This window comes from Erythranthe guttata, chromosome 5 (assembly GCF_056151865.1).
Source record: "Erythranthe guttata isolate IM_541 chromosome 5, IM_541, whole genome shotgun sequence".
Classification (NCBI taxonomy): domain Eukaryota; kingdom Viridiplantae; phylum Streptophyta; class Magnoliopsida; order Lamiales; family Phrymaceae; genus Erythranthe; species Erythranthe guttata.
Window position 1 is genome coordinate 11,769,033 of NC_142537.1, and position 9,200 is coordinate 11,778,232.

Genomic DNA, 9,200 nt, shown 5'->3' on the forward strand with positions numbered 1-9,200 from the left:
ATTAGTTATATTAACATTAGTATCAATTAATGATTAGTATTAGTATTAGTATTAGCATTAGTATTAATATTAGAATTAAAATTAGTATCTGTATTGGAATTGGTATTGGTATTGGTAGTAGTATTTGTATTAGTATTACTATTATAGTATTAGCATTTGAATATTAGTATGAGTATCACTATTATAGCATTAACATTGGTCTATTAGTATTAGTTTTAGTATTAAGATTAATATTAGCATTTGCATATTAGTATTAGCATCAATATTAACATTATTAGCACCGAAATTACCATTATTATATTAATATTAGCATTAACATTTAACATCCGTTTTTCATTCATATAGGTATTCATAGAGGTATTTGTTTATATCCTCGAGCTGTTTTTGTTCTTTGATATTTTTACATTAACAATCTTAGAATTGATCCCGTGCATCGCACAGTTGAAATATTAGTATTAATAATATAATATTTTTTTTTAAATTAAAGTAAACACAGAAGTACATAGTGAAATAAAAGCCCATTTTTTAGAGGAATAATCCTATATTTGGCTACTCTGTATTTTGAGTGAAGATATTGGCATATTGAATTGTTGGAAGATCAATTCATACATATTCACGTCGATCCTCAAAAAAAATTAGGAGAAAAGGAAATCATTACTTTATAATAAAATAACATTAAATAAAATGTTTGGCGAATAATTCAAAAGTATTATTGATCCCATTAATCTTAGCAAATGTCAATTTATTGCACGACATACTAATTTATAATTCTTACTTACCACTCTCATTGATCAGTTCAAGAATCATTACACAACAAGGCCATGGAACCAGTTGACTCTATCTCCCAATTTTGATTGTTGAAGTATTCAATATCAGGTGATTGGGAAGGTTGAGGAGGAATTTGCAAATCAATTTCGCCTTGGAGCATTTTTAAAACTTCACTCATTGACGGACGATCACTTGGCCTCATTTGTATGCACCACAACCCAACTATTGTCATCTTTCTCCTCATTTTTCTTACATTGTCGTCCTCATCGTCATCATCATAGTCATTTTTGTCGGCATTTCCAATTTCGATGTCGTTGCCTTCATTCAAGTGATCATAAATCCAATATGGGAAATACTGGCTCGATTTGTTGTCATTAGTAGGCCCCGTACCTCTGTTTAGGCCCAACATTTCCATCAACAACATTCCAAAGCTATAAACATCGGCTCTGCAAGACACACTGCCAATGCTTCTATTCATCAGTTCAGGAGCCACATACCCTATTGTTCCCCTAACTGCAGTGAGAGTCACCGTGGTATTCTCTGTTGAATAAGACTTTGCGAGTCCAAAATCAGAGATTTTGGGTGTGAAATTATCATCTAGAAGTATGTTGTGAGGCTTTATGTCGAAATGTAGGATTTGGATGTTACATCCTTTGTGCAAGTATTCAATTCCACGAGCAACTCCAACGGCAATCTCAAACTTCCTCGCCAAGCTAAGCGAATTACTCGTCTCTTTACTAAATAAGTACTTCTCGAGGGAGCCGTTAGGCATGAAGTCATAGACAAGGGCGCGTTTGGATCTTTCAGCACAATATCCGACAAGTTTAACCACATTGACATGATGGATCATTCCAATGGTTGCAACTTCATTTATGAAATCTTGCCCATTTGCTCTAGGCTTGTTGAGTACTTTGACGGCAACATCATGACCGCTGCGGAGTTTTCCTTTGTAAACCGAACCATAACCCCCTTGGCCTAGTTTTTCACGGAAGCCTCTTGTCATTTTTCTTACGTCTGAGTAGGAATATCGAATTGTTGTGAGATTTCGGTTACTTTGCAGGAATCTTTCTATTGGGCCAAACATGGACAAATGCCTTGTTCGAAATTTAATGATCAAAATAACACATAAGGGTGGAAATCCAATCAAGATCCTTAGCGCTAGGTAGACCGGAAGTACATATATAAGATAACCTTAAAGATAACATGGAAGTTCGATCAGTTCAATTAAAATAATAATGTATAAAAGTTGACAAAATGAAACAAATTGAAATAAGATTTTCTGAAGTGACTCCGTCACATAATATTTCATAATTTTTTTTGGTATTATTGTGTGAAATAAAAATAAATATACATTAAGTTATTGAATAAATAACCTCACACAGAGTTAACTTGTGTTGTTGTGCATATTATCTTTTAGATATTCAATATTTAGAAAATACATTAAAACATGACCAAGTAAATACTATGAACGTAACAGTTAAAATTTAGATTCTGAGCAAAAGTTTAATCAGTTTTAGGAAATATACAAAATAAGTAGAAAATGGTTTTCTGAAGAAGATTTTTAGTGTTGGAACCATATTTTGGTTAATAAATTGGAGAAATCTGTGATTTTTTTATTAAGATTGTCATCGATCTTATTCCATGTCATTGATAAGAAAATTATTTAATTCATATTTCTTATAGATTTTACTGTATAAGACTTTATTTATTTTCTTATTATTTATTACATAATAGAAAAGATTGTAAAATGATTTATCTTTATTTAAATTAGGTTATAGAGATCATACAAGATTGTAGTTCCTAAAAACTGATTTCTTAAGGTTCAAGCTAGGCTTATGGAGCACAAATTTGTCTATATATATATATAGATATATACAAATTTCCTATAATCCCAACGAAGAACCTTAGAGCTTTTATCAAAAAGTACATCTTAAGTTGAAGATTTTGAAAGGTGCAACAGAGAAGCTTCATCAACAGCGTTACTTCATGACTGCATTGCCCACACATACAAAATTAAGTCCATCTGCACCACCACCCATACCACGACATCTGTCAAGTACTCCTTATCCTATAGCACGTTATGAAAATTGCGACAATTTTTTTGTATGACATATAATATTTTCTTGCAGCCTTGATGATAGAGAAGGAACATGTGGACTATTCTAAGGTCTTGAAAGATATTCGTTAGAAGGATAATGCTTCGTGAAGTTGATGCATTCGAGGCTACTAACATTTGGGATGTGGTGGATTTGCCATCAAGAAACAAAGCTCTTAAGCGCAAATGGGTATACAATATAAAATATAATTCAGACGTACGGTAATGTTGAGGGGTTGAATGCTCGGTTGGTTATTCTTGGGAACCGTCAAACTGAAGGAATTGGTTATACATAAACTTTTGCTCCTGTGGCTAAATTGGTTACCGTACGAGTGTTTCTTGCAATTGCTGCGGCAAAGAATTGAAAAGTGTTGGGATAGTAGACTAAAAGTCTTATTTAGCAACATAATTTTATTAATAATCTAATAAAGTAGAATATTATCATTTTATGAGAATTTGCATTACATCATTCAACGCATTTAATTAATTGCAGGAGTACATTAGTAATAGTATTCTAAGGGCTCGCTAGATTACCGCTATAAGGTTCTACTGACTAAATAGAAGAGGTTAGCAACACGTTTGGTTGACAAGATTCATACATCTTCAAACCCGCCAGTAAAATCAAAATCCGCTATTAAATGCTATTATTTCATTAAATTAGTAGCACCCTCTCCCTGAGATTAATTTAATTGGGGTTGACGAACAAGTAAAAGTCTATTTTAACCTTTGAATTACTAATTTTATAAAAAAAAAATTATAGAGAAATCAGATATAGCCGAACTTCTTACGAGCTAAATCATTTATTAGTCAGTAGTGAATTAATCCGATCTCATGTAACCCAAAGAAATCCGATATAGGTAACCTAACGAGACTAAATAGTGTGTCGATTTGTATGTAGTACACATAAGATTATTTTGATAGTTCGTTTAAAATATAAAGTTAATACTTCAAAATGGAATTATAACACAATATTAAGTGATATGTCTTTATTACCGTAACCAGAGAATGACTTGGGTGGTTGTTTTTTTTTTTGTTGTACTAGCACATCCGTAATCAGTTGAACCGGATGATGTGAAATAATCGTTTTATCACTTTTTCAAATGAAACTGTATTATTTCTAATCGACAGTAAATTATTTAATCAACTAATACCTAATTAACCAATGTACACATTAACTGATGACCTATATTTTGATGCACAATGGATGATATTTCTATATTGAGTCATGTGATCCCCGGTGTGTTCGGTATTGACATTAGGAATTAATGGGTGGAAATTAATTATCGAAACAAATCCACATCTCTGAAATATGGGATTGCTAAATAATCCTTGAGTAGCTTATGAGTTTTGCTTATACCAAGTCCTGTCTAGGTGGATTTTGTATCCGTCATAATCAAATAAGTTAAGCGAGTAAGACTCACGAAAAGAAATCTTAACATATTAACCACTGAATGAATTATTTGGTGGTTATAGAATATTTTAATGCGGGAGAATCTAAGTACTGATTAACCGGAGTTTTTTTTGGCCAAAATTATTTATTAATAATTACCAAATACTTGGTAGAGAAGGAACTGTTTTCTTAGTTCTTTCCATATACAACTCTTTCTACGTTCGTATATAAACAAGATTTGTTTGGACAAAGAAAGTAGATTGCTACCTTAGCAACATGATTTAGAGAGAATATACTTTTCCCTTCTTTTTTTGTCTCTCACTTAAAATTTTGGCTTAAGAATTCTTCTAGATTAAGTCCACCCTTATCGAATAATTATTAATCTGGGATACTATAGAAGATTGAAGATTTTGAGAGCAAGGATCATTTCTCAGACTTTATGCAATAACCTTGGTGTTTTGAGTGCTACGACTTCATCCACTATCGGATCGTCATGAAATTCTTACTGTAGGTTCCCAATACCTAAAGCTTCAATCCAGAATTAATGAACCGTTGATCCAAATCCTAAACATAACGTTATGAATTTCATAAGACCGCTAAAATTTGTTGACATCAGTAACTTTGGAGAAGCTCTGTCCATAATTTTGGAGGACGCCGTTTGTATTTCATGCCATGTTGAACTGAAGATTGTATTTTGGTATCGTATTCCAATCCCAATGTAAAATCTAATTTTTTTTTTTGTTAGTCCGCAATTAAAATAGAATTATTCTGAACGCATTCTAGTATAATTGTAAATTGTAAAAATAAATCTCATTTGAATTTATCAATGACGTACTCCCGAGGATTCAGTTTCGCAGTAGAAAATTCATCAAATGGATGTACTACATGAATTTCTACATGGAGATCTTATGGATGATGTATATATGATATTACCACACGGTTTCAAGGTGGGAACTTCTCAAAAAGTTTGTAAACTCAAGAAATCTCTTTATGGTTTAAAGCAGGAACTCTGACACTGGTTTGCAAATTGTCAACCTTTTTGAATAATTATGGTACTCAACAATCTTGTTCAGATTATTATTTGTTCACTTTTCAAAGAGGATTTGTTCAACTTTGTACTGATGTCTATGTCTATGATCTCATCATAAGTCATTGAGAGTTATCTTATTATTTTTTTTCACATGAAATACCTTGGTGTATTGATATTTACTGAGAGTGGAAGTGGCTCATGGACCCGATTGATTTGTAATATGTCAGTGTAGATAGGCGGTTGACATTAATTCTGAGGTTGGTTTACTAGGATCACGTCGAGCCGATGTATCATTAGAACATAATCACCTTGGCATTGTCTAAATGTAGAGGATTTGATGATCCCCACTGCATCGTCGGTTGGTTGGTCGACTTATTTATTTATTTTGTATCTTACCATAATTATCCTATAGTGTTCATGTCGAATTTATGTAACATCCTTGGGAAGAGCACAAGAAGGTGCTTTACGCGTGGTTCGGTACTTCAAGAGTAACGCTGGTTAATGTATTCATTTGTGTAACAAGTGTGATGCAGATTCGGTTGAATTCTCCTTATTAGATGGTCTCTCACAGGGTGGTTCGTGTTTCGTGGGGCTCGCCTATTTCTTGGAAAATGAAAAGGCAACACACAATTTCTCAATCTTCAGCTGAGGCTGGAGATCGATCCATGGCTATGGGTACTTGTGAGATGAAATGGTTGAAATTTATTTTATCGTGTCTTGAAGTATCTCATACTCAACTTATGTCTCTTGATTCTGACATTCAAGCAGCTATACATATCTCAAAATCCAGTATATAGTGAACGGATAAAACACATTGAAGTATATGGTCATTTTGTTTCTGATGATATCATCACCGGGAATATCCATCTCGTTTGTCTCGTCAAATGCACAACTAATTAACATTTTCACAAATGTATTGGCAAAAGGACAATATGATTTCACCAAACTTAACTTTGTACTTTGTTAGTTGTCATTTCATTAGAAAACTATGGTTGCCCCAATTTGTTATTTTTCTTCTACTCTTTATTTTTCTTTATTCATATTTCTTTCTTTCTCGATCATTGAGAATTGATGTAATCCAGTGTTGCAGCTAGGACGAAGTCCACTCTTAGATAAGGGTAAATTTAAACCCGTTTTCTATTGAATTATTTTTCACAATATGTACCCAATTATTTTATTTAGCTAGCCAACTTATATTATATAGTCCACTCAATAAAAAGCTAAATTAATAATCTAATACGTTGCACAATAGTCTTTCCATGTGTCTTTTTTCTATTTCATATTCTCAGCGTTAGTATTGTTGCCTCTCTTTGCCTTGCCAAAAATTGCTCAACAACCATCGAACCCATCCCAAGAGTTTGACTTATATTTTCTTATTTGATGTCTATATATTTACTTGTTTTTCACTGTTCCTAGGTGTGTTCATATATGAGTGTTAATGTATGTTTTTTGGTGAATGTTGTGATTTTGTGTTTTTGTGGAGTTGTATTAAGTTATATCAGATGAAAGTTCAATTGCTAAATTTGCTCTCAAAATGAAACATAACTTTCTAAGAGTTTATTTTGTCCTACAACTGGTGAACTTCACCAGATTAGTCTCATCGTTGGCATGTATATTACAACCTGTTGGCGCCAAATTTCTGTTGGTGAAGATTGAAGAAATCCGCCATACGTAAAAATTAAAGATTGACAAAGATTTGTTTCCATGTTTATTTTGGAATTAATTAGAGTCCTATTCTTGTAATATTGTTATTAGGACTTACATTTATTTCCATGTATTATATTCTAGTTAGGTATCTTTTGTACTTATCTAAATAGAAGTAGAAATCGACTAGGATTCTATTACCTAGTTGAATCAATTTCTTAGGGCACAAATTAGGTTTAGGGTGCTGAATTTCGTGCCTATATAAGGCCCTCAACCTCATATGAGTCACATGGAGCTGTAATAAGAAAAATCCTAGCACAAAGCTTTGAAGGGTGCAGCGCCTGCTGCAGCCCTGTCGGCACAGCAGGTATGGTAACAGGACGGGTTTCTTCTACCAGGCCATAAAGAAGATCGGCCTTTCGGGAGAAGTGCTTAAAAGATCTCGGGAGAGGTCAATCCGCCGTTTGAAGGGAGTTCAACATTGGAGGAAGTCCAAGAGTACAGATGGAGGAATTGCTTTGATTATCAACAAGTTCGAGTCGTGTCCAACAACGGCGTATAACATAAAGAGAGAGTCTTTAATGTTTTTATTAAGTTCAACATTGTACACTTAAATCTGAACTAGTTTGCAAGTCCTCGTGGATGTAGGGTACATTTGTATCCGAACCACATTAAATTCTTGTGTTCTTTTATATGCTTTTAGTAGGTTAATTACTGTGACAACACAATAATTCAATTACCGCACCTAATTCACGTAATATGTCTCAACAGAACGAGTAGATTTTCATAGCATTTAAAATCAAGAATTGGCATCAGAGCGGGTCACTAGATATACTTAGTGTCTGATTTTGGATTTTGATTCATTTGTTTCGCTTATTGGATGACGTATGTTCACAGGTAAGGTTGAGACGGAAGTCTGTCACGACATTCACCCAATTCCGCTGTGTTGTAACACGCCCCTTAATGGGACAATCTGACAGAAGACAAAGATGGGTGAAGATAAGTGACATCTATGTTGCAGGGGGAGTAAATCTCATCTGCAGGGGGAGTTGTTGTTAAACATGAATTCTAACGAATCTATGCAAAAGGGGGAGATTGTTGGCGCCAGATTTTTGTTGGTGAAGATTTAAGAAATCTGCCATACGTGGATATTAAAGATTGGCAAAGATTTGTTTTCCATGTTTATTTTGGAATTAATTAGAGTCATATTCATGTAATATTGTTATTAGGACTTAGATTTATTTCCATGTATTATATCCTAGTTAGGTATCTTTTGTACTTATCTAGAATAGAAGTAGAAATCGACTAGAATTCTATTACCTAGTTAAATCGAGTTCTTAGGGCACAAGTAAGGTTTATGGTGTTGAATTCCGTGCCTATATAAGGCCCTCAACCTCATATGAGTCACATGGAGCTTTAATAAGAAAAATCCTAGCATAAAGGCTTTGAAGGGTGCAGCCCGTGCTGCAGCCCTGTCGGCACATCAGCTATGGAACATGAAGGGTTTCTTCTACCAGGCCATAAAGAAGATCGCCGTTTCAGGAGAAGTGCTTAAAAGATCTCGGGAAAGGTCGATCCGCCGTTTGAAGGGAGTTCAATATTGCAGGAAGTCCAAGAGTGCAGATGGAGGAATCGCTTTGATTATCAACAAGTTTGAGTTGTGTGCAAGAACGGCGTATAACATAAAAAGGGATTCTTTAGTGTTTAATTATGTTCAATATTGTACGTTAAATCTGAACTAGTTTGCAAGTCCTCGTCGATGTAGGGTACATTTGTATCCGAACCACATTAAATTATTGTGTTCTTTTATCTGCTTTTAGTAGGTTAATTACTGTGACAACACAATAATTCTATTACCGCACCTAATATCGTAACACGTAATCTATCTCAACAGATGGAGTAGATTTCCATAGGCATTTAAAATCAACACAACCCACTACTTACACACTCCCATGTGTATATATATATATTAATGTATAGATCTACGATATTAGAATACCTGGTAAACATAACCAGGTGTAGGGTCTTTCTAAGTGAGCTCCCAAGATGAGACTTAACTATCTAAGTGCGCTTCCAAATGCACTACTAACTTAACAAAAGAACATTCTCAATACAAACTAACTTAGCAAGTAAATTCTCTTAGGTTGTTTCCCTTTATTCATTTTACATATTAAATGTTTTATTATTATTAAATATAAAAAATATGAATGTACGTATATTGGGATAATTACACTTTTCGTCCCTATACATTACCACTTAAACGATTTTCGTCC

The 9,200-nt window shown here is 33.7% G+C and overlaps 1 pseudogene; it reads right to left on the reverse strand.

The window, feature by feature from the left end:
- Nucleotides 1-796: 796 nt before the first annotated feature.
- LOC105976245 (rust resistance kinase Lr10 pseudogene) lies at nt 797-1,953 on the reverse strand (annotated as a pseudogene).
- Nucleotides 1,954-9,200: the final 7,247 nt, after the last annotated feature.